General features: G+C 37.3%; 2 protein-coding genes across 2 annotated transcripts in view; one reads left to right on the top strand and one right to left on the bottom strand.

Moving 5' to 3' along the window:
- The window catches only part of Trpc5 (transient receptor potential cation channel subfamily C member 5), a 277,912-nt gene extending 275,370 nt beyond the window's left edge, over nt 1–2,542 (bottom strand). Inside the window, exon 1 of the mRNA XM_075957321.1 lies at nt 1,476–2,542. The gene's annotated coding sequence lies outside the window, so the exon portion shown is untranslated. The remainder of the gene's footprint in view (nt 1–1,475) is intronic.
- A 61-nt stretch (nt 2,543–2,603) lies between these two features.
- Nucleotides 2,604–27,457, top strand: part of Rtl4 (retrotransposon Gag like 4) — a 378,737-nt gene continuing 353,883 nt past the window's right edge. The window contains exons 1-2 of the mRNA XM_075958175.1: nt 2,604–2,703; nt 4,059–4,154. The gene's annotated coding sequence lies outside the window, so the exon portion shown is untranslated. The remainder of the gene's footprint in view (nt 2,704–4,058; nt 4,155–27,457) is intronic.

The raw sequence follows: 27,457 nt of genomic DNA, 5'->3' as shown, positions 1-27,457 counted from the left end.
CAGGTCCCAGACTGTATGGCGTTGTTTGGAGTCCTTGAAAAACTATATATACCCACACAAAAGAACCAAATCAGTCTATCTATATACAGATATAGACCCCCACACATATAGTTTATGAATATAGATACACAGTTTATGAAAACAGCAACACTCTGGAACTAAAACACAAGCTTCAAGTGCTATTCTGTTCTTTGTTCAACCTTACAGACTTTTATTGTTCCCCTTTTCTCAGGCTAAACATTTGCTTTAAAACTAACTTGGCACTACGTGAATGTACTATCATGCCTTTTAATTTAGTAGATTTTCAAGATTAGTGAAAGGTACCATTTAAATTTCAGCTTTTAAGACTTGATGGGAAAAAAGAAACAATACAGATCATCTATAGAATACCCCTAAATCCAAGAAATAAAAAAATAGGCAATTGGGAATACTGACATATCAACACGTCACTCCAGCTAAATACCACAAAGAGAGCTATATGGCAATAGACAACTGGGTACCATATGAGTATAGTAATTGTTACTCATTCGAAGCCAGGGAAAACACACGCCATCTCTAAGTAGAACATGATTGATTAGTCTTTGCCTTTCCTACTCATACAATAAACTCGGGTAAAGTTCAGGGATTCTGTGTTCCAGGCCAGTTTCCCGGCTCCAGGCTTTTCATAAAGGAGTGATAATATTGCTAAACACTTGGCTATCACCAGGTGTGTGGCTGTGGGCCAAACATCCCACCTCGGCAATAGGGAAAAGGACCTCCTCCCAGGCTTTCTCACAGATGCAGCAGAAAGGCCAGGATCTGTGAATTGAGCTCAGAACCTGGGTATATGGAACATGATTGTGAGTGTTCCAGTTGTGGCATATGGTGCAGGAATGTGTCCCCTTAAGAGCAGAGATCTGACTAGTAGCCCCATTTTGAATTCTGGGTCCCTTAAAAGAATCCAGGTAAACTGAACTGGCCAGCTCTTAAGATTGAAGGTTACAAAACCAGCAAGGTAAAAGGAAGCTCTGGTCCCTGAGCCCTCATGGATCAGCTTCTTGGTTCTCTTGTTGGAAGCTGTCCTTGAAGATCGAGTATCTTTATTCTTACACTCATCCTGGGACCATTTTAAAGGGGTCTGGGAGCAGGCTGTCCGGGGTGGGGTGGGGTGGGAGCATAATTTCTACCTCAGGAAATCACAATAACTCACTATCTAGGCTCTGATTCAGGAGAACATTGCTAATAAAAACGATGCTTTTGGTAGGTGCCAACAGTCCTAAACCTCTAAGGCTGCCTCCTCCATTTCACGACTGTCCCAGGTGTCCCAAAACAATCTGTTGCTGGTCCCCATTTGCATCCCACCACCCCAGCCCACAGTCAGCTAGCCAGCCAGCATCTTTCCAGCCCACAGTAGCTCAGCACCTTCATTCAAGCCTCATTTCCCTGCTGCTCCACAGCAACAAATAGGACAGCACCCGTGCCGCTTACCAACTTACCCCAGGCTAAGAGCTTTCTTCAGATTTGCCTTGTCTGGAGTCCGTGCACCAGGGCGCGTGGTGCGACAGCCTTCCTGGACTCCTCTTCCGCGGCGCGCAAAAGGCAGCCGCCTGGGACAGTCCCGGGTCTGGAGGCTGCCGTGTGGGTGGATGGTTGAGCACAGGCAGAGGAATCAGGGTGCCGAGAGGGACCCAAGGACTGACTCCTACCTGGGCTTCCCCCTTTGCTCTTCAGTTACTGCCAAACTTCCCTCTGACCAGATCTCCTCACCTTTCGCCTTCACCAGTGCCCGAAACTCTTCGCTCCAGTGGTGCTCCTGCTCTGCTCTCGCTTGTCCTCTTTCAGCTCTTTCTCCCAACCTGAGTCCCTTCAGACACACGCACCCGCTTCACGCGGCAAGCCACAAACAATAAGAGCAAGCGGAGAAGCCAACACCGGGAAATTGAGGCTAACTGATACCCCGGTAGGAAGAGAAGTGTGTGTGGAGGGGTGAGCGTGGAAAGAAACCACATTCACACTCTTACAGGCACGCACCCTCAGGCTAGGTAGCTGATAGGAGCTCCAGCCACCTCTCCAACCCTCTTTTCTAGACTAAAGGTTTCTGTCCCCTACTGCTGCTGCTTCAGGAAAATCCTATACCAGCCAAGGGGAGAGAAAAGCAAAGAGGGGTGGGGAGGGGAAAATCAAGGAGGCGCGCTCCCTTTCTCCTCCCCACCCCTAGATCCCAAAATGTCCAACCCTGAGCTCTTCTTTTCCCTTCTATCTGCTCCAGGTTCTTATCTGCTGCTCGTCTCCCTCTCTCTTTTGGGGTTGGCTGAGAGCTGTGGAGAACCCGTCGCGGTTGATTGTGTGTGTGTGTGTGTGTGTGTGTGTGTGTGTGAGAGAGAGAGAGAGAGAGAGAGAGAGAGAGAGAGAGAGAGAGAGAGAGAGAGAGAGAGAGAGAGAGAGAGGTGCGGGGGGGGGCGGGAAGAGAGAGGAGCTGTGGTTGGTGAAAGCACCTCTCACCTCCCCCAGCCCCTGGCCAAAGCCTAGCTGGCGGTCGCCTCTCAGCCGAGGCGGGCGGGGCGGGGAAGGCGGGCAGGGGGGAGGGCAAGCAGGAGGACGGGGCAACCGCTCCTCCCTGCTCTGTAGCTCGGTGGCCAGGGGTGGAAAGAAGCCGCAAGCCGCAGCCGCAGCCCCAAGTCAGCCCCCGCTGCCCCGTCCCACCGTCTCATCTCTCCCCCCTCGGTACGGAATTTTCTGTTTCCTTCGTTTGGTTTCCCCAAGACTCCCCCTCCCCTGGGTGGTGGCAGAGACCCGAGGGACTAGGGGAGGCTGAGCGCGGGTGAGGGGAGCGGGTACAGGAGCGCCTCTGGCGCCTGGTTTACAGAATCTCCTTTTTACCTCTTTCCCCAAGTGTCTCCTGTTTTGGGCAGTGACCCCTACCCGTCCATCTCAACTAGGGCTCTGTGTTAGTAGCGCCTGAACTGTGCGAGTCATCCTGGAGAAAGAGGAGTTGATCAGTTTGGAGCGAGGGCATGTTGCCCGCGGGACAGCGGAACAGGGGCTCAGTGTCCTCAGGGACCTGGCATCTTCTGGATCCGGTTTCTAGGTTTCTGTCAGAATTCAGTTTTACCTGGTGCCGGCAGCCTCGGAGCGCAAGACCCAGGCTAGACCGAAGCAAAGGGTGATAGTCTTGTTGTAAGATTTGGAGCCAAGTTGCTTAGTTTTAGTCTCAGTGTCTGGGGGAAGGGTGGTGTCACTGGACACTTGGGAGACTCTTGGATCTTTGTGTCTTCAGGTCACTTGACACACCTCTCTGTTCACTTCGCAACCCCTTTGTACCTCTTACCCTGTTCTGAGAGTCTCCAAATGCCAACCTTTTAAAACCCTTCTGTGATCTGCTGAATGCTCCCCCACCCAAGCCTGAGACTTCTACTTCACCCTACAGATACTTAGATCTCTTAACCTTCAGCATCTCAAGACCCTCCCCACCCGAATGCCCAGACCTCTCTGCTTTGTCTCCTTTGCCAGCTGTGTCTGGAAAATGGACTGCATGCAACCCGCCGCTTTTCTGGATGCCAAGCTGGTACCTCCGGCTTTGCGGTTTTCCCCCTGCCGACGTTCTCAGAACAACCCTAGCTTTAAAAAAGCTCAGCGGTACCGTACTTCCCGCAGTCCCTGGAACACACACCATGAGCCTGAGCAGACAGACTTTCTGACCGCGCCAGGGCTGCCTCCCTTGCCTAAACAGCGGAGGGTTTCCATTACAGTTCCTCTTTAGCTGGGATTGCTCAAGTTCTGTGTGAGAACTAGCAACTTTCCTCTTGGGTCACTAAGAAAAACGCTTTCCCCTCGTCCTTTGGTCTCCTAGCAAGGAGGTGGTCCAGTATTTTGGAGTATTAAACTTTTGTGTGGAAAGCAGACATTGAAGAAGAAAGGTATTAATTACTTTGAGGGATTTAAGAGTCCGGAGCCTGGCAAGAGGGAGAGTAGAAATGTACTGTTTAAACACTCCAGGACGTTTTTAAAAACTGACTTAGGGGATAGTTTTTAAGATGTGCTTGATTCTGAGACTTTCTGCCCTTTCGCCTTGTTCTTAGGCAGTTTTGCTGTGACCCAGTAAACTCTGGCATGCAGTTTTCTATGCAAGACAGATCTATGTCGTAATTAAGAGACTCTTTCCTCTGGTTTGCAGGGTAAGTAGAATATGCTGGCTATGGACAAGTGTTTGGGGGTTCCAACTTTCCTTGGCAAAACTGCCCTGCAGCTGAGGCTTATTCTCCAAGCCCAGCATACTCAGCCAGAAGGAAAGCCCTGTTCTTGTGAGATCGGTTCTTCAAAGTCCTCTACACAGTGTGATTGTCTTTAACATATGGGAATAACATGTGCTTCCAAATTTTGGTGATTTTCCCGTGGTTTGTGGTTAAGACCAAAATTTCTCTTTTTTGAGTCTGCCTCATTCAGCTTCTATACCATCCTCTAAACTCTTTCAGATTAACACATGAACAAAATGATATGCCAACAACAGTTCAAAGCTCCAGGATCTACAAATTCCAGAACAAATGTAGTGGATGCTCTCTTAGTATGAGAAGCTATTTTAAGCAGATGCCCAAAGCTTTGTTTGGGATTTTTGTCAGCCTTGGGGCTGGTTGGCTCTCAGTCTCTGTAGATAGCATAATTATTTCACCTTTCTACTTTGGTGGCTGAGAGCATGTGTCTGTTAAATTCTCACAGGGCTGTTCACAACAAAAGGCCATATCTACACAAGAGGTGCAAAGTCAAACTGAAAGCAACTATTTGACTCATTGAAGCCCACATCTAGCTAACTTAGAGGCTGGTTTGCCTCCATGACTTGTTGTATTCAAATTTCTTGACAGTTATGGCTGTCACATTGCAGCAGAGACTTAACAATTTACGTAATTGTTCCCTCCCACTGCCTTGGCAACAGTGGTAAATGGCATATGTAGATCCAAATTTCATGTAGGGTGATGGACAAAAAGAGATTGATATGTGGAACCCAAAAGATTGATGTGAGGTTTCCCAACTTTAGATAGAGTTTCTTAGTTTTGATACTATTCACATTTGGATCCCAATGCTTGCATGTTTAGCGATGTAGTGCTGTAGTGTTCATTGTGAGATGATTAGCAGTGCCAGTATGTACTAGCTTACAATAGGAATCTGCCCCCACCCCGTGATAGAGAAAACATCTCTGTATGGGATCAGATGTTCCTTTAGCAGCAAATCGCCTCTGTGTTGACAACTATTCTTGTTTAAAGTCGTGCCCTACTTTCAAAAACGTATTGATCTCAGTTCAACACACATGGCATGCCCCCACCTTGTGTGTTGTACCGTCTTAGATAATATTGAATACTGGTGAGAAAAAAAATAGATGTCTACAAATTAATCAGTTTCGACAAATGCTTGGATTCATTGATTTCAACATTGCTACCTCCACATTATCACTTAACTTTTGGTAAGTACACACTACCACTAGTGTGTTTGATTACAGCAAAGATCTGGAAGGAATAACTCCAGCATGAAGCTTTCCTTTCCCTGAAAAAGAAGAGGGTACTGATTTTCATAGAGAACCAGTTTTTGGACTGAATTTACTCTTGAGTTCTCATCGTTTTGCTATCTGTCCCCAAACAGTGACTTTTCATTCAGATTCTGCCCTAGAGACATAGTTCTTTGTCTTGCTATTTACCATAACCCAACATGAAATTTCTTCTGACTACCCCAGATAGCATGCTTATATTTTAACAATGCGCCTCGCATCCAGATGTGCAGGGTATCATGTCGTCAGTTGAACACTTTGAAAGCAGATGCTTATTTTCAAGGAAGCAGCTCCTAACTATCTGCGTGTTAGAGAAAAATCTCAACAATGACAAAAGCTAAGGAAATGGAGCAGAATGCAAGAAGAGGTTGTTCTTAAAATACTGTGGAGTGTCGAAAAAGTGTCTTGGTGTGATTGTAGGTTTTAACACCCAGCACTATGTCTGCCCCAGGAAGTCAAACAACACTAAACTGAATTGTGGCATTCTGATCAGAAATTCTGCAAAATAAAGTGCAGGAGGAAGCATGGAATATCTGTTTTAATCAGCTGAGCAAGCTCTTGCTTTACAAAAATAAGGTTTTGGTGAGTGAGGGTTGCATTTCTTGCTTTGGACAACTCCTAGTCAATAACATAAATATGTAGACATGTGTCACTTGTAAAGACCAACACGTGGAACAACTGCCACATTTAAACTGCACATTCGTAAGACATAATCCTCTTGCCAAGACTATTTATTTAATGAAAATTTTGTTTGAATTAGGTTCATGAATGACTGTAATTGAAAATATATTTTATTTCCAAAGGTATATTCAAGCTTCTATCAGAGCAGGAACCCTGTAATCAAGACATGAGGTCTCCAGTTAAAATAGTCATTATGTTTAACAAAGGAAATGTAAATAGAAACACAGTTAATGGTTTAGCTAAGGGCTTCCTTGAGCTCAGCGTTAATAAGAATGCAAGTGGAACTGCCCTGAGTAAATTTGGAAGGTGGACTTATAGAGTCACAGAATCTAACAAAACACTAGTCACTGAAAACGGTCTTTCCTGTGGTTAGGTGGCAGTAACTATTGATAAGGCAAACTCTATCGGGTCTTGTTGCTCTGTTACTATTTGCTAAGTAGCTTTGGGATTGGCAGGTATGGTCTTCGCTTTAACTGCCCCTACTATAGGGTAAGGGATACGGATCCAACATCATGCTTTTGCTTGTAGATATGTAGTCATCCCTTAGTTGTTGAAGAAACTATTCTTTCTCCCCTTTGAATGAACTTGGTACCTTGCCAAAAATTAGTTGAACTCTTTGCTTTTCTGATTGTACCCTCTGGAAAAGAGTAAAGTTTGCCCTATCCAGACATTTAAAAATAAAAATATATTGGTCATAAACATGTTCCTTTATTTCAGAATCCTTGATTCTATTCTACTGGTCTCAATACATATCTTTATACTAGTGACAAACTCTTTTAATTACTGAAGTTTACATTAAATTTTGAAATTGGGAAGTATGAATTTTCTAATTTATTTTTTATTGGTTTATCTCTTTGAGTGTCTCCCAATTCCATATAAATGTGAAGATCAGTATTTTTATTTCTTAAAAAAATCCATTAAATTTTTTATATTTATGAAATTATATTCTTAGATAGCTTTGGGAACTATTTCTATCCTAAGAATTATTTCAGTCTATGTTGTATCTTTGCATCTATTTAAAAGTTTTTTTTCTTGATAAGATCTCCTGAGTAAATTGGGAGCATGGGGACCATGGGAGAGGGTTGGGGGGGGGAGGAAGGAAGGGGAGCAGAGAAAAATGTATAGCTCAATAAAATCAATAAAAAAGTTTCTTTTCTTTTAGTAGTATGTAAATATACTTTCTTGGTTCTTTTTGCTATTAATATTATATTCTTTTGATAGTAGGGCAAATTAAATTGTTAAATTTTATCTTGAGGTTTCTCATTACTAGTGTATGGATATAACTGATGCTTGCATATTTGAACTTACATGCTGTTATTTTGCCAACCTACCCATTCCCTCTAGTATGTGTTTGGTGGACTTTGTAAAGATGTTCTCTATATAAGATCTTGCCATCTGTAAGTTTCCGTTTTTATTTCCCAATTTTGATGTGACTTCTTTCTTTCTTTTTTTCTAATTGTTTTGGCTAGAACTTCTAGTATAGTATTACACAGAACTAGAAAGATAGGGAACCTCAGTTTGCTCATGATACTAGGGGAAATCGTTCAGTGTTTTACTACCGACTTTGATGCTATCACAGGTTTTCCTAGAACTTTGAAAAAATTCTTTTCTAGTCTTAGTTTGTTGAATGTTTCTGTCATAGAAATAGTGCTTAGTTTTGTTGAATTCTTTCTTTCTAACATCAATTTTGACAGTCCTACTATTTTTTATAATTCTACCATTTCCATATTAGATCTGTTTTTTCATATTGAAACAGATACACATTTAAAAGACAAAGCCCACTAAGTCATAATATACAATAGTACTTTATGATGTTGTTATATTTAGCTTACTAGTATTTCTTCATTTATATTTATAAGAGGTATAAGGCTATCATTGTATGTTTTTATGATATCTTGGTCTGACTTTCGTATCAGACTAAGATTGGTCTTATTAGTTGAGTAAGGAAGTATTTCTTCCCTTTATAATTTTGTTACATGTACTTATGTGTATGTGTGTGCGCAAGACAGAAAGGGAAGGAGGGAGGGAGAAAGAGAGGGAGGGAGAGAGTAAGGGAGGGAGAAAGGGAAAGAGAACCCATGTGGGAGTCAGAAGATAAGAAGTTTTTTCTGTTTATTACCTGGACCCAGGGATTGAATCTAAGCTGGCAAGCTGGGAGGCAGGTGCTTTTGCCCATTGAGCCATTGTGTAGGGTCCTATTGTTTAACAAGTGTTGGTGTTAATTTTTCTTTAAACATCTTCTGCAACACAGTGAAGCCACTGGAGACACCATGATCAAGGTAACTCATAAAAGAAAGCATTTCATTAAGGCCTACTTAAACTTTCAGGAGTTTAGTCCATTATTATCATGGTGGGGAGCATAGTGGCACCCAGGAGGACATGTGCTGGAGAAGGAGTTGAGAGCTACATCTTGATTTACAGGAAGAGAGGGAGGGACTGGGTCTGGTGTGGGCTTTAGAAACTGCAAAGCTCACCCCCAGTTACATACTTCCTCCAACAAGACCACACCTCCTAATCTTTCTCAAGTAGTGCCATACTGTGATAATCAAGTATTCAAATATTTGAGCCTATGGGTGCATTCTTATTCAAATCACAACAGGATGCTTTAGTGGGTAAAAATTTTGATTACGTTTATTGTTTGTGACAGATTTGTTTAGAATTTCTATTTCTTCATTTTTGACAGTTTGCAAGTTTCTAGAAGCTTTTCTATTCAACATACATTACCTAATTTCTGGCTTGTAATTATTATTATTCTGATATTCATTTTTATTTATTTATGGATGCCAGTAATGTACCCTATTTCATTTACCAATTTTAGTTATTTGAATATTTCCTTTTTTCTCTTAGTGCATCTAGCTAAATTTTATTGGTCTGGATTTTATTTTTTTTGGAGATAGTTCTGTAGGGTTGGCTAGCCTAGAGCTTGCTATGTAGGATATTTTTTAAAGTTAACTAAAGCTAATTGTCTTTTCATTGGTCTCTTGAGGCATTTTTAAATTTTCCTGTATGATTTGTTCTTTTATTTATTTGTTGTTTATGTTCCATATATTTCAAAAATTTCCTGTAACATTCTTATTATTCATTTCTATTCATTAACTCATTTTATTGTGGTCAGAGAAAATGCTGTGTATGATTTCTGTCTTTTTAATTTAATTGAGACTTCTAGCATATATATTATTGAAAAATGTTCCATATGCACTGAAGAAAGTTATTTGTGCTGGCTTAGTAGGTGGCATGTGTCTTTAATTCTAGTACTTGGGAAATAAAAGCAAGTGGATCTTTCTGATTTTAAGGACATCTTGGTCAATATAATGAGTCATATATATATATATATATATACACACACACACACACACACACACCTATATATTTATATATACACACATATATGTATATATATTCCATTTCCAAAAGAAAAGGAAAAAAAACTTCATTTTTACTGTACTTTACTATTTTATCTAACACTCATTATTTTACCTACATTATGTGGCAAATGTGCATTGGGAATGCATCATTGCCACTTTTTCCAAAGCATGTGCTCAATTCAGGTCTTTGCATCTTGCAGTGTATCAACTTTTTCATTGTTACCATACATTTTATGGTGATCTGTGATCAAAGATATTCAATGGTACTATAGTTGTTGTTTTTGGAGTCCTTAAATCATGCCCACATCAACTAGTGTATTGTGTGAACACATATTGTATGTGCTCTGATTACAATACTGACCAGCTATTCTTCCATTTCTTTCTTTGGGCTTTTCTATTCTTGGTATAGAATTATTGAAATTAGTCTAATAAGCCCATTACTGGCCTCTAAATGTTAAAATAAAAGAATCACATGCATATCACTCAAAATAAAAAAATCTACAAGTGCTAAAGCTAATGAGAAAGATTTGTAAAAAGTTATGAAAAGATCTGGATGTGGCGATGCATGCTTATATTCTAGTACTCAAGCTGCTGAGGCAGGATGCTTTTGTGAACCTAGTTGACAAAGCTGTGGCAGAGTTTGTGAGTAGTGACTTCATTTGAAATTGCTCCCTTGAGTAAATTCAAATAGTATCATAGGCTGCAGAGAAATCTTCATGAAAGAAATAGCTAATTCACAAGACATACTCTCTTGTCTTATGTTAAAATATGACCTCAGCAACTACATGGTCATTCATCAGCCATAAACTGTAAGCATCGTCTTCCACTAACAACAAAGCATCATGGTGTGTTAAAGTGTTAGGCAATCATTATTACTTTTCATAATAAAGAATTTATGAATGGAAATATGTACATTGTCAAAGATATAATGCTTCATGTACTTACTGGACTCCAGTATTCTATACATATCATTTTTATGTGCAGTGGAAAACAAAACAATTCACATGACTTGCTTTACTGTTTTATTTTGCTGCTGTAACCTGAACCAGCTCTGCAATATCCCTGAGGTCTATCTGTACATCTCTCATATTTGACTTGGAATATTTATTCAAGTCCTTTATTTTCCTATTGATTTTTCATCTTATTTTATATATACTGAAAGTAGAACATTGAAGTCTTCAACTATTACTATTTAGATACATATTTAGCATTTGATTCTTGTTTTGTAGTTTTTGTCTACATTGTCTATAACATTTATGCTTTCTTTATGTTTCTCTTATAAATATATAGTATTCTTTTTTGTGTCTTGTGACTGTTTTTCATCACTTGAAGTCCATTTTGTCTAGTGTTATTATCACTACTAAGACTAAATTTTATTGACTATTCCTATGGAATATTTTTCTACTATTTGGATCTAAATAGTACACACTTCAATCATGTTTTAAAAATATGTTCTGTTAATCTCTGTTTTTAAATTGCAGAACATTATCAATTTGCATTCAAGTCAATTAGTGGTATAAAATAGTTTGTTGCTTCCAGGTTGCTATTATATTTCTATATCTTTTTTTATTCCTTAGCTTCTCCAATTTGGATGTTGTGTGTTATTGCTTTACTCTTCTATATATAATTCTATAATCAATATGAAAAAGCTATAAAGTTACTTTTTTATATATTTATATAACTACGAAATAGAAAACACCACTTTCTAATTATCTCTTATATACATACAAGGAAATATCCTTAATTCCATCTCATATTTGATCTCTTACATGTTAAATCATCCGTTAAAACTCAATGGTTTTAATGTCTTTATATTCTAACACTCTAGTTTAAGTATAATGAGTTTAATATAATTAAGATTTCTCTTCTACCAGACCTTTAGACTTGAGTTTATTGTGGCCTTTTCCCTATCCCTTAGGTTTTGTATTCATAAAATCACTAAAGTCCATTGTCAATTCTGAATCACTTAGAATTGATTCTCTCTCTCCCTTTCCACTACTGCTTTTATTTTCCACACCAGGATAATTAGAAAAGATTGTGGAATGGCTTTTTCTTGAAGATCAATATGCTATTACCTTTGTCTGGAATATTGTCCCAACCCTTCTTCACTTGGTTATCATCTACATATTACTTATATTGCACATTTACTCATTAAGTAATGTATGTTCTAGAAAGTTGGAAAAAAAGGCAATGGCTTTGTAGATTCCAAGAAGAAAGAACAGAAACAAGAAGATTCAAGGAGTTTATTATGCAATTATGCAACTATAAAAGAGAGTGCAAAGACTTATTGCCATGTTAGGAACTTTTACTTTCACACTAAAAAAAAATAATGAGATATTATTGAAGAAGAGGTACACAACAATGAAATGATGTCAGATGAATCTGGTTATGGAGAATGAATTGAAGGGGCAGAAGACTAGTGACAGAAGACTAGACCAACGAGGGTGGCTCTAAAATGATATAGGAAAGAAGCAACAACTGACATCTAAAATACAAAGAAGATGATTGAGTCAAAAAATAGTTATGGAACAAAATTAGTCAAACTTAATGATGAATTCTGGAGTGTTGTGCCAAAGGTGACTTTTAAGTTTTCTGGCTTGAACCAGTAGGTGAATCATGATACTGTTTCAATTATGTACATAAATTGATGGATCTGCATATTTCAGAGATGGGACATGAGTTCAGTCTAGGAGATGGAAAGTTAAAGATGGCTTACGACATCCAAAGGGAGAAGAAAGAAAGTTGGACATATGTCTCAAGCTGTACAAAAGGGAGGTCAAGGTCAGTAGCAAGATCTGGAAGTTGTCAGCATACAAATGTTATTTAAAGCCGTGCATTAAAATGATATCACCTAGGGAGAGAATATAAATAGGAGAGAGAAGAGAGACAAATTGTGAAGGCCAAGCTCTGGTGCTTATAAAGATCAAGTCCTTAAGTAAAGGCCATCAAAGGCAACAGAGAATACTGGAGTGAGGACAATGAGAATAGAATGATATTCTGAGGACAACTGAGGATAGTGGCTGAGGAAAAAAATGTCTCTAAGAAGAAAGGATTGGCAATATTTTGCTAAGAAGTTGCTAAAATGTTGCTAAGAAGTCTAGTGAAATAAGGGCAAAATGTAACTCTCCGTGTTAATGGTGTGATGGATGGTCCTTGGTACTTTGATTTTAGTGAGAATATCCTGGATTGAGCAGTGGATTGTAGACGAGGAGATGGAAGTAGTAAGCATGCAGATAGCTTATTCAGACTGCAGAAAAAAATGAAGTGGTATGGCAGGTGAAGTCAGGGTTGTTGGGATGGGAGTTTTGCTTATTTATGTGAGACCAATAGGGACAGTGAGAAGAAGAGCAGAGATAAACAGCATAGTGATGCCCTAAAGATATGACAATATTAGCTTTAGATGTGAGAGCAGGGCACAGTAGTAGCTTTTTTGGTTACATCATGAAAGGAGTAAATGTATTAATGTGGATTCAGAAAAGTTGCGGGTTTCGTGGTTTGCAGCTGAGGTAATATCCTTAAGATATTTTACTATTTTCTGTGGCTAGTTACTATTTCCTGAGGAGGTAAACTCTGGGTGGGAGAATTTAGAGATTATTTTGTTTTAAAAAGCTGAGCATGTGGCTCAAGATTCATGTTTTATTGTGTTGTAAGACTGTTTTGCCTACATGGACATATGTGTACTGCATGTGTGCAGTGCCTGTGGAGGCCAGAAGAGGGCAAAAGAAGCCTAAAAAGACAAGTTACAGATGGTTGTGAGTTGCCCTGTGAATTCTGGGGAACAAACCAGGATTCTCTGCAAGAACAGCAAGTGCTTTTAACTGACGAGCCATCTGTTCATACCCCAGATTTAGAGATTTTGAAGAAATGGGAGAAAAACTTGAGAATGAGATACCTAGTCAAGTAAGGAACTGGAATCATCAGACAATGTTGATCGTGTTTCTTTTAAAATTGGTCAACTTACTGAGAACAGATGAGGAAAAGGAAGGTACTTAATTTATTGTGAGATTTTCTAGGTGAGTGTGGTGGGAGTTTAGTGCACAGAGGGAGCTAGGAATGAGGTGAGCTGTTTAATAAAAGCTCCACGTGGGGAAAAGTAACAACAGGGGAGAATATGGGGAGAGTGAACATAGAGGAGTTAATGGTGGTCCAACTGAGATCGAGAGACTCCATTATCTTGAGAATTAGAAAAGGCATTCCAAGGAAAAGTAGACAGGGGTTAGAATGAGGCATATGAGAAAAGGAACAGAAGCTGGTGTTTATACAAATCAGGAATGTGTTTGTGAGTGGGAGAAATAGTCTTCCTCAGGGAAGAGGGCACCAATTGCTTATCTAACACAAAATAGCATTTGATAGTTTCAGCCCTGAAAACACAGACATGCAAGTAACACTTTACAGAAACAGAAGGATATATTTAGAAATATATGTATATGCATATATGTTTGTAGCAGCAATTAATGACAAAGGAGGCCATGATTTGGAAGAAGGCAAAAGGGCGGTTACATGGGAGTGTTTGGAAGGAGGAACAGGAATGAGAAATGATGTAGTTATATTAATCTTAAAAAAGAAAAAGTATTTAAAAAGAGTTTAGTTTTGAGAGTGAGTGGCTGAAGTACAGTCATTGAGGAAGAGCTATTTGGAAATATAATTGAAGGCTCAGTGCATCGGTTGAAAAACAAATCTATATACCATACAAGTTACCAAAATATCGGTCTTAGTGTGTAGAGGAGAATACATATTAACATTTGTAATAAATGACAGAAGGTAGAGATAGTGGAGAACATCACTGGGAGATTGTAGGATAAGAGCAACAGACAGGATAGAAAGACTATTTATCTGGGTGCCATGACTTTTAAATTGTCAGAGGACATATGGATGTGATGTTAAACTTTTTGAGCTTGAATATTCTTTCCAGCACAAGTGATAACTGTCTGTGCCTAATTTTTCAACTTGTAAAATGGATGTAAAAGTTGCATTTACCTTGATCTTGTTAAGACAATTAAGTGAAATAATAGCAGAAGACATTTACAATAGTACAAGGCCAAAGCAGTAAATGCTATGCAGGTATCAACTTTAATATAGTAATTTACTTAAAGGAATCCGAGAATTCAGTTTTGATTAAATTCAAGTGGGTTCCACCAACTATAGACATCTCATTTGTCAGTTCAGTGAGTTTGAGTTCTGACACATGCAATATAACCTATTATGATCAAGGATCTGATGATGACATTGGTTTTGACATGCTCAAAGCCAGCCAGGTCACCAGTATGAAAACCATGTATTCTGAGGCTAGTCTTTGTTGAGCAAGAAACTGGTGGAGAATATATCAGTAGTTTCATCAAATTTTGTACTGTAATAGTAATATTTGATTTTACAAGCAGAGTGATCCGTTAGAGATTTACTGTCACCTGCACAGGAATATTAAGCAATGTTGTATAGCTGTTCCTATTGTGAATTCATAGACCAGCTAGCCATTTCTACACTATGAGGATTCTGTGATGTATAGAAAAAATATGTGTGTTCTTAAGCATATACACATACATACATATGTACATACATACATACAGAATACATACACACAGCATAGGAGGACAAAGCTACATGCTATGCTTTAAATCTGAGCATGAGTTTGAATGCTTGCTCCTTACCTGGTGGCAATGTTTTGAAGTTTTGGAACCCATTAGAGCAAGTGATTGGGGAATGAGTCTTGAATTTTATAGTCTGGCCTCCCTCCGGCCCTCTGGATACTTTCTGTTCTTCTAAGATGTGAAGGTGCACTACTCCCTATACATTAATATGAGGGAGGGTGTGCTTAGTTTTACTGCAACTCGATATGCCATGTTTTGCAGATACCCTTTCTGAATAGAAACAGAGGAAGAGTGAATGGGGAGCAGGGGAGGGTGTGGTGAGGGGCCAGGAGAAGCGGATGGAGGGGAAACTGTAATCAGGATGTAAAAAATAAAATAACAAATCAAGGCCAAAAAAGATGTGAGGGTGTAAGGAGTCCCAGCTTCATGTTCCACCACTTATGAGAGCCATCTGCTGTTTTGCTGCTCTACCACACCAGACTATATTCTCTCAAACCGTGAACCAAAATGAATCCTTGCCCCCTTAAGTTTCTTCTTGGCAGGAATTTGATCAAAAGTAATATACACCCCAGTAAGGTGCTCTGTAAGGGATAATAGTAATCCTAGAGTGTATCATTAGAGCATGCTCTCATGGGTTAATATTTAGGGCATACTTCAAAGTAAGCATTTGTTCTCCATTGCTCCTGACAGATGCCATGGTCAGATGATTCCAATAATAGAACAACAGACTGTGAACTACAAGAGGTCATGATTGTGGAGGTGTGTCTTGATGCAAAAGACTCAAGGTTTTGCATTGTCCTTGATTAATAAAGGGGGTAGGAGCTCTGAAAGAAAAAATAATATAATTTAGCTACCTTATCCTTTCTTTCTAATACTAAAGAAGCATTTTGTTTTTATTTGTCACACACATTTATGTGGGTACTTTCAGAGATGAGAAGATGATGTCAGATGCCCTGCTGTTGGCCTTATTGGTGATTGTGAGGTGCCTGATACAGGGCCTGGGAACTAACTTGGATCTTCTGTAAGAGCAGTACATGTTGTTTACCACTGAGTCAACTGTCTTAGCCTCCCTGTTTATATAAGTTCATGCACATGAACACACACACACACACACACACACACACACACACACACACACTTTTATTACCCATTCATTTAAAAATAGGTGTTGATTGGGATTTCTTAGGGAACCACCCCAAATCTCTGTCATCATGGAATATGCAGTGTAGTCAGTAGGTAAATAAGGGACTATATGGCAATATGTTCAACCAAAAGAGCATGGGTATTAATTAAAAACAGTGAATTGTTCATCTTTAGCTACTAAGATGACACAGATCATTATTGGAAAAGAATCAAAAGTTTTGTCAACAAAATATGATATGTCTCTTTCACGATAGTATTGAAAATTCACGATTGCATACAATTTCAGGTAAGGTATGGTAAAATAACCATGAATGCTTTCGACCCATTCTAGAATCATATTTTAATAAGATTGACTACCATAAGACAAATGTGAAAATGGAAATGTTAGACACTAGTGATCTGGGAATGCATAAGTATATATATATATATATATATATATATATATATATATATATATATATATATATATGTGTGTGTGTGTGTGTGTGTGTGTGTGTGTGTGTGTGTGTGTGTGTGTGTCTGTATAAGTATATATATAGAACTTTTATTTAATCTGATTCTGGCTACTAGTCTTTTATTGAGGTAGACACTGCTAGATTTAACAATAACTTACACAGTTGTTTCTGGTTCTCATAGAGCTTATTCCATATAGGAGGGAAATGGGCCTTGAATAAGAGAGCAGAAACTTGATTAATACTATAGCAACAGTGTCAGCAAAAATACTGGTAGTCTTAAGGAGTACCAGTGACTGAGTCCTAACTGTGAGAGCCAGGAAAGTTTTCTTGAAAGAGGTGACATGTTAACTGGGATTTGACTGATGAATATGAGTGTGTCATAAAAAGAACATAAAGGTGATCTATTAAAAGAAAACAGGTACCAACCTATGAGGCTGTGAAAAGATGTGCACCTGGCATGTTTTCTAGTGGTATGAGAATCTGTTCCTAGAACACAGGTATTATGTGGGGAAGGCATGATGAGTTTTGAGAGTCAAAGATTTTCTACAAGAAAGGTGCAAATAATGAAGAATTTAAACAATGAAGTTTAACAATGAAGAATTAGTGGAGGTTCGCAAGCAAGGTGGATATACTACCAAATATATTTTAGATGGGTAGCTTTATGAATGACGGAGGGACTAGAAACATGAAGGTAGAAGTTGGAATAACCTGAGACAAAGTCAATGGGATAGATGCTTGTTACTCAACAGTAAAGTGCCAGCCTAGCGTCTTCTAGGTTTCAACACCAGCATTGGAAAAAAGTAAGTGGGGTATCTGAGTTAATACATTGTATAATAATTGTATCTAGGATACAATTTAAGAGGTATTTGTGAGGTATGCTTTGATAGATAATTGGAAATACACTTAAGAAGGAAGAAAAAAGGAAGGATGCTGTCAAGTTTGGCTATGTAAACATTAACTAGTGGAAGTAAGATTAAGGGGGCACAAGAGCCATTCAGTTTTGATGTAACTGTGGAACATTCAGCTTAGAAGTCAGAAGTATGACTCTGTGTTTCTGGAAGAATGCCAGAAGAAAATCGTATCATGTAAATTAAGTGTGAAATGTTCTAGAAAGACAAAGTTTAATAATGATTGAAGACTGTACCTTGGAATTTAGCAGTAAAAGGATGCTATCAAGGACAATTTCAGTGCAATGCTGTGAACACATAAAAGACTACTGTGTATTTCGAAGCTTGACTTTGGATCTTTTCCTGGTCTAGCAGCCCTAGTCTGTGAACCCCCTGTGATATTAGGCCACAACAGTAAACCACAACTCCCCTTTGGCTGTATGAGAATGAGAAGACATGACCTACCCTTTAAGTGGGCTGTGGTGTTATTATGTTGGTATACGGGTTGTATTAAATGTAATTTTTGATTTAAAATATGTTCAATTTATGATGGTTTTATGTGGTCATAAATCCATTATAAGTTGAGGGTCATCTGTAGCGTTTCTGTAGTCTGAACTGGCTTTTCCAATTCCAGCCTATCAATTCTATATTCCAATAGGGGGAAGAAGAATATGAGCTTCCACTTCCACACATTCAATATACCACAGCAGCCAGAGTCTAGTTACATGGTAGCCATGAGCGAAGCTGGAAACATACTATTTTATGTTGAGTGGCAACAAACCCATTTAATAATCAGGCAGGAGTTTGTTCCTAAAAAGAAAGATGAGATAGACAGTTGGATTTACAAATAACAGTTTCTGCACTGCAAATACTCAAAAGAGAAAGGTAGGAAGATACATATCAATCTCATAATATAACTAAAGTATTTAGTTCTATGAAAATAACTATTTCTGCATATTTGTGCCTGCAAGATAAATGGCTTAACTAAGTGTGAAATATTTTTAAATACTGTATCTTTAACACCAAAAAAGAAAAGTATTTCATAAATTAGGAATTTAGGCCATAATATTATAAGATATCATCATGACTCAATGAGTCCATATGTTAAAAACCACAGGTAAATAACCAAGCAAAACCATGTGCAACAAAGGAAATATAGCATACTAAATAATTTGGCATCAAAACTAAAATCAGAACTTCAATGATGTTATTTTGATAAGAATGATGAATGAAGCATAATAAGAGTTTAGAGAATAGATTGAGTGGTTAAATAAAGGCAAATTCATATAATTTTTATCAAATTTAAAAGGGAAAAGTAAATAATAAAGGTAGATAGAAAAACATTTTTAAAAATCAGGAAGAAGAGAAAGTTTTGTATAACAAAGAAAAAATGAAGCAGAAAAGAAAAGAAATAAATGCCAGCCAGTTTACAAAGTGAACCACAAGTGACAAACCCATGGTAATTGATAATATAAGAGGAAAAAGTGATAAGAATTCACATTAGATGTATTTGAGCTGTATCCTCCTAATATTCATGAGATCACACCTGATCTCAGAATGTGACCTTATTGAAAATTGGAGCTTTGCAGATATTATTAAGCTAAGGTGAGGTCATTCTGGATTAGAGTGGGCCCTAAATACAACAACAAAGTCCTTGTCAATACACAGGAATATAAAACCAGAGGAATGGAGACAAAAGTTGACTGAAGATGATAGTAGAAATTTGAGCCATGCTAACATGTATGAAATTCCAGGTCAGAGAATGGAAGAGAAAAAAACAGTTCCTTTTTTCTCCTTCTGTAGCTTTTCAGGGGAGTGTGTTCCTGTACCCTTTTAAGACTACAGGCCTCCAAAACAGAGAGAATGAATCTATGTGGCTTTAAATGTTCCACTTGGCTATATTTTGTGTAACAGGAAAGTGACACAATAATAATTGAAGGCTAAATACATTTAAGAGACTGTTTTGTTTTGCACCTTTATAGATTAACTACTTTCATCATTGCAGCAGTATAGTGAAGAAGATGCTGAAATAAGTTCTATTTTAAATTGAGAAATTATGAAAATTTAAGTAAATTGGTAAGGAAAGACTTCAAACCCAGGTAGACTGACTTCAGAGCCTTCAGTGAAAATAACGACATTTTGCTTCCCCTTATGGATAGTATGCATGGAGTTAGGGAGAGTGATAGAAAATGACAATGTAGTAAATCTAAAATTCTGTGAAATTTTTCAGAAACAAATTAAGGAAGATAGAAAAAATAATAAGTATAAATGCCCAGATTTTCTGGACGTCCTGTAATCACATTTCAGGAATCCAAAGCAGGAGTATTGTGACTTTCAGGGCAACCTTAGCTACATACCAAGAAAAATCCTGTGTCAAAAGACAAAAACAAAACTTATAAAAAAGTTGTTAGATAACTAGCAAGTCTCCCAACAACACAAATATAGAAGCAATACTTTCTACACTTAAATAAGTAGCTTTTTTCTGAACATTTACAGTACAGATACTTTCTGTGAGATTTTAGTTTTTCCTAAGTAAGGGATACTTCTCATTTCTAAAAATGAGTTGTCTTCTGGAAACTTTGTATGACAAAGACAGAACTAAAAGGGAAACCTCATATATGAATATGGATTCAAAAATTTTATTAATGTAGTACACCAATAAATGTAGAAGTGATGGAAAGAGTAATATTCTCTGACCCAGAAGGGCTTAGTTTAAGAATACACAGCTTGTTTTCTTGGGGATATTTCCATTTTAATTTTTAAAGTTTTGCACATAAAATAGAATTTATTATGAATAAAACAATGTTTTGAAATGTAGATCCACACATACTGTGGACTGGCTGAATCCCATGGGTATAATTCTAAGCTGAGAACATTTAAAACGTATTCTCTAATAATTTATTAATAATGCATTGTGCGGTTAACTATATTCTCCATGTTGTATAATATATGTCTTGTATTTATTCTTTCTGGCCAGTTGAAATTTCCACAACCACCCCTCCACCATTTTCTTCTTCTATTCTACATACTTCTTCCTGTGGCTGTGCTTCCAACTTTTAAGCCACTCGTTGAAGATGTTCTCAGTATGTATTAGTTGTCTTTTTTGGACACAAGTTTGGGTCTTTCATTTTGTTTCATTGAGCTATGTGTTAGTTTTTTGTGCCAATATCAAGCTGTTTTTATTACTATGTCTCCATAATATAGCTTGAAGTCTCTGTGGTGATTGCTTCAGGAATGCTTTAGCTATCTCATTTTAATTTTTTAAATTAATTCTCCCACACAACACATCCCAACCACAATCTCCCCACCCACCCCTCCTCTCAGTCCCCCCACTCCTTCCCTTTTCCTCAGATTGTTTTATTTTTGAAGATTTTTGTTGGTTGATTCGTTAAATTTACTCTGTGGTCATTTCATGAATGTATACAATACATTCTATTTAGTCCCATTCCTCCTCATTGCTCTCCCATTCCTATCAACCCTCTGTTTTCTAAAGGTCACTCTCCCACAATTGCACGTTCTTGTTTTACTTTTTGAACCATTGATTTTACACAGGACCACTTGTGCCATCATAGGGTTTGAACTATCCATTCAAACCTGGCAGTCTCCCCATCAAATATGCTAGTTGAAGATTCTTTCATCTATGTTTACCAAAGAAGTTATTATGTTTTCAATTACCTATTTTTAATTTTTGTTATCAGGGCAATGCAATACTAGCTTTATGAAATGAGTCTGATACTATTGCTTTTTCTTTTTTTTTTTTGAAAGAAGGTTTAAGACATATTGACACGAATTCTTTAAATGTTTAATATAATTCAGTAGTGGAAGCGGTCACATTCTGGGCTTTTCTTTGTTTTATTAGTTGATTAAATCTTGCTCATTCGTCTGTTCATTTTCTACTTTGTTCTATTCAACCCGGGCAGCTTTACCTGAGTAGAAATGCATCGATATTTTTAGATTAGTCTTTTTGATAGTGTAAACCTTCTCATACCAGTGATCCTTTATTAATTTTATCCGTCTTCTAATCTACTTTATAATCCATTTCAGTCAGCCATCAATTGTTCAGGAATAGGTTTTTGGTTTTTATATACTTCTTATTTTTCTAAGTTCTTCTTGTTAATGTTATTTAGTTTTATACAATTGTGGTCAGAGAATATATTTAATAGTTTTTATTAATTTTATTAAGCCTGTTTAGATTTTATAGCTTACCATATAATCTGTCCTGGACAATGTTTCAGGTAAGCCTGAGAAGAATGGATATTAGGCAGTTTGGGGGTATCATGCTGCATTTGGCATAGCTAAAGTATAGTTTAAATTTAATATTTCTGTATCAATTTTGTACATACATAGTATGTCTGTTGATGAAATTGGAATAGTAATGTTCCTATGGATGTCTATCCTTCCTTCCCAGACTATTAATACTAGTGTTATCTATTTACGTACTCCACTATGAATTAGGAAGTGTTACTTCATTTTATGAGTTTTATGCCTAAACTAAAATTATATGCATTTTTAAAAATAATTTTTGACTTAATATATGTTTTTTTATTTATTCATTTATTAAAGATTTCTGCCTCCTCCCCACCACCGCCTCCCCTTTCCCTCCCCCAATCAAGTCCCCCTCCCTCATCAGCCCAAAGAGCAATCAGGGTTCCCTGCCCTGTGGGAAGTCCAAGGAACCCCCACCTCCATCCAGGTCTAGTAAGGTGAGCATCCAAACTGCCTAGGCTCCCACAAAGCCAGTACGTGCAGTAGGATAAAAAACCCATTGCCATTGCTCATGAGTTCTCATGCAAATTAATATATGTTTTTATCTAAGTATTTCTACACCTACCTAATTTTCATCCCTTAACTTCCAGTTTATATGTGTCCTTCCATAAGAAGGGAGTCTGCATGGCAGTGTACAGTTGCATCCTGTAAGCAGAGGCTGCTTGCTCATTCTCGGCCACCCAGACCCAATATAATTACACAGTACTGTATTAATTAAAACGCTGCTTAGCCTATTAGCTCAGGCTTCTTATTAACTAACTCTTACATCTTAAATTAACCCATTCCTATTATCTTGTATTTTACCACCAGGCTTTTGGTTTACTGGTGAGGTTACTGGGCGTCTGTTTCCTTCAGCAGCTACATGGCATCTCTCTGACTCTGCCTTCTTTTCTCCTCTGTCTCTGCTTGGATTTCTTACCTAGCTCTATTTTGCCCTGCCATAGGCCCAATCAGCTTCTTTAGTAAGTAATGGTAACAAAACATATTCACAACATACAGAGGGGAATCCCACATCAGCATCCTGTGTTTTTCCACTCTGCCACAGAGACTTTTAATTATACAGTTAATTTACAGTCAAATATTTACTGATGGGGAGGGACTTACTGATGATAATTTGTTCATTGTTTTCTAGATGCTTTGGAGAGTCTTCTTTAGTTTTTCGTGCATTGCTATCTTAGTTTGTACTGAAGTATTTTTTTTTACATTTTTATTTTTGTTTTTATTTATTTATTTATTTATTTATTTTCATTTTTTGTATCCCAAACTAAGTTTCCCCTCCTTTCTCTCCTCCTAATTTGTTCCCCTACCCATTCACTCTTCCTCCTCCTCTGTTTCTCTTCAGAGATTAGGTCAGGCCAGCCATGGTATATTAAGCTGCAGTGAGACTAGCTACCTCCTCTTCTGTTAAGAATTGGATGAAAGGGTCCCCAAATCAGGTAATAGTCAGAGACAGCCGCTGTTCCCACTGTTAGGAGTCCCACAGAAGACCAAGTTACACAACTGTAACACACGTGCAGAGTGCCTAGGTCAGTCCCATACAGGCTCTCTGGTAGTTCAGTCTCTGTGAGCCCCTATGAGCCCATGTTAGTTTATTCTGAGTTTTCTTGTGGTGTACTCTGGTTCCTACAATCCTTCCTCCCCTTCTTCTAAAGGAATTCCTGAATTCTGCCTAATATTTGGCAGTCTCTCATCTTTCTCTAGGAATGAAGTAGTTTTATCTATTGGTATGCTTTTATTTCTTATTTATGTTTGCTTTCCTATTACAGGTTTTTGCTTTATAATGACTGTGAGATTTATAAAAATCTTATAATTGATTACTTTAAACCAATAAGAATTTAAGTACTATTGAAAATAAGAGAAAAGACTTTTATTACACTCTCTCCTCTTTGAATTTCCACATCACCATTTACTTCTTTTTTATTACTTCTTTTATTTTTTCAGATAATATAATTACATTATTTCTTCTTTCCCTTTTATACAAACCCTCCCATGTACCCATCCTTGCTCACTTTCACATTTATGGCCTCTTTCTTTCATTAGTTATTAGGCATATATATTCCTAAATATAATATGATTAGTTTATATAATGTTACTCATATGTATATTTTCAGCACTGACCATTTGGTACTGGATAACCAATTTATGTGCTCTTGCCTAGGAAAGACGGTTTCTCACACTCTCAACATTCCTTAGTTGCTTGCAGTAGGGTTGAGGCCTCGTGATCTTTTCCCTGTCATGTTAGCACATCTGTTGTTGTCCTTTTTCAGCTCAAGATTAGGCAGCCATGTTAGTGACACTTTATGGATGTAGCTTCTAACATTATAAGGAGACACAGTCTCATAGCAAATTCTCTAATGATCTGACTCTTACCGTCTTCTACCCCCCTTTCACAATGTTTCCTGAGCCTCAGATGTGGGACTTGTTTTGTTGATATATCCATTGGTACTTGATTGTGATTTTCTGTAATAGTCTCTTATAATGGTCTCCATTTGTTGAAAAGGTAAGTTCCCTTGATGGGGCTTTCCTTATCCGTGGCTGTAAGGACAAATATTTAGACTGTAGCTAGGGATTATGTTGGTTTATTAAAGTGGTGGTTGTAGGTTCTCTAAGATATATGATTTAACTAGCTCTGAACACTTGGCTAGATTTCCAGTACCAGACATGATTTCCATCTTGCTGAGTGGTCTTACATTCAAACGGAGAGCTGTTGGTTATTGCCACTACTGAACCCTTAAGGTTATCATAACATACTGGTTGTTGTGCCTTCTAGGCTTCATAGCTGGGTAGGGCAGTTGGTAAATTCAAAGGGAGGAGAGAGGAGGATAAAATAGTCATAAGGATATATGAAAAAGTTAATTTATTTACCCTTACATTACCTTTGGCAAATTATTATGGACATTTAAAAAATATTTTGACACTCACACCAAAGATATAAATGGCTTAAATACCATAATTACAGTACTAGACCATTCTTAATCTGAATGCTTATTTTTCATAATTACAGCACTAAACCATTCTAAATCTAAATGCTTGTTTTTACTAGTGTGCTACAGTTTTATATATTACTCAATAGCATTGTTTTTTTCAGGTTGAAGGATTCTGTTATGTTCTTATAATACAAGCCTGGTGATAAACTTCCTCAACTGTTGTTTGTTCCTGAAGAAGTGCTTTGTTGAGGACAGTATTCTTGTGTGGGGACATTTTTTTTCCTTTTGCACTTAGAGTATCATTTTATGTTCTCTTGACTTGTAAGTGTTGTGCCAGGAAATAACGAGTAGCCATATTAAAACTTCCTTATGTGTTATTTTTTCTCTTGCTGTTTTCAGCATATTCTTTTAAATTTTAGTTTTTTATCTGTTTGCTTATTGTTTAGGTCATTTGCTGTTTTGACCTCGAGCCTATATTTACACTTATTGACTAGGTCCTCTGGTATGGACATGAAGCCCATAGCTTTTCAGGTTGGAATGAAATATGTTCCCACTGTACTGAGCCTTAAGGACTACTTTGGCTGCTATGGCACTAGGTTTAGCCTGAAACCTCTAGGAGATGGCATCCTACTGAGGACTTTGTGGTGGCAAGGGCAGCTGAAGTCCTCTCAGAAGTGGTACAGAATACAGATCATAACCACTGTACACTCTGAAATTCAGACAGCTGGCCTACGACATTGGCATGGAATTTGGGATATGCATACCTGGTCATTTCTGAGTTTTATTGTGATGAACCTTCTGTTAGAGTTCAAGGACAAGTTCTGTGTTCATTTCTCACTTTTAGCCATCTCAATCAGATAATACCTCTCTCTAGACTATAGATGATACCTCTGGGATAATACTCTCTCAATGGTGAGAGAATGATAATTTAAATAATATAATGCTTTCCTTCTTATCTTTTTAAAGAATATTTTGTTTTTGTGCTATGCACCCATGTTACATGACTGCCTTAATACTTATGAAGATGTTTTCATATGTGGATAGTTATTTAAATTTATGTTTCTGCCAGGAGACAATCTCTGGAGAGTGCTATTCACTCATTTCACCTGGATTTCAGTCACAAAATATTTTAATGAAGTTAATTATGTTAATAGTTCAAGAAAAACTCAGAAGATTACCCTGATTGATAGATACCAAAAGAGTACTTAAGGAAAGTTAACATTCAATCTGATATAAGTATAATTACAGTAGATAAATATTTCCATTACATGGAAAAATAACAATAACAGACAATATTATAATTATGGCAATATAAAGAATAGTTATTAAAATCAATAAGTCAGTATTGCTTTTAATAACCACTGTTACCATCATCATGAAAGTCATAGATTGAATACAAGAAAACTAAGAGGCATGTTTATTCAAAAAGATGAGAAAGAATAGTCATTTAGTATAATGTGATTGTCTATATGAGAATCTAAGGAAAATTAAGTTAATACCCTTTAGAACTAGTAAGTCTAGAATTGTGGCATAAGCCAATAGATTCCCTGGGACACCGGTTTAGGGTTTGCAATATGAGTGGCGGCTCAGTTATCAGTTTTATTGTGGTAGGCCTTTCATTATAGTTAAAGGCAGATTTCTATGCTCATTTTCCCATCTTTCCCTCAATCAGCAGATAACTATTTCTAAACTGTGTTACTTGAGTTTAAGGGAGTGATAAATGAGGTAATATTTGGCCATTATATCAGGGGCAAAACCTAGTGAGGATATGTAAAAGATGTGCTTAATTCATATTACTGCGACAACAAAATTAGCTAAGATTAAAAATGCCATCTACACACAGAAAAATAATGCAGCAGGTTGTATTTATATATCGGTGTGTACGTATACATAAATGTGTGTATGGAAAAATACTAAAGAAGAAAGATATCAATATGATAGTGGGGGACAGGCAACAGGTTGGAGGAAGGAATAAAAAAGAGGAGAAATGTGCTATACTTCTATTTTAATTAAAATGTATTTTTCAAAAGTGCAGCATAGATATTACTTAAAGAAAAATGTCACAAAGGTTCACAGAAGATACTTTGAGAGTTTTACTTGCATGAAAAATGAAACCATAATGTATCACATATATTTGGCTACGAAAATGAAAAAACTTGAAAAACACATTAAAAAATTATAAAACTCAGGAAAATATTTATAACATATAGGTCAGAAATGAGATTAAATTTGCTTAACACATAATGAAGTTTTATGAACCTATAAGATGATGCAAAATAAGGAAATGGGTAAACAGTATTAACACTTAATTTATAAAGGAAACAAATGCATATGACTAGTAGTGTTATAAAGGTTCAACTACACCTGCAATTAAGGAAATGTAATTTTCAAACTAGAATAAAGAAAATAGCAAAACGTAATGTTCATATGGAAGTATGGAAATGGGTATATACATAATGGGTAGGAAATCAATTCATATAGCCTTTTGTGAAGGCAATTGAATATATATATAAACTTGAAAAAAATGTAGGTTTTAAAGGAGCAATTCCACTTCCAGTAATTTATTCCAAGGAAAAATTCAATTAATGTACATTGTTTAACGGGTAGATATATTGTTTGTAACAGCAAGCATGTGG

This window comes from Microtus pennsylvanicus, chromosome X, assembly GCF_037038515.1.
Source record: "Microtus pennsylvanicus isolate mMicPen1 chromosome X, mMicPen1.hap1, whole genome shotgun sequence".
Lineage (NCBI taxonomy): Eukaryota > Metazoa > Chordata > Mammalia > Rodentia > Cricetidae > Microtus > Microtus pennsylvanicus.
The sequence above is the reverse complement of the archived record's forward strand: the minus strand, read 5'-3'. Positions and strand labels throughout refer to the sequence as shown.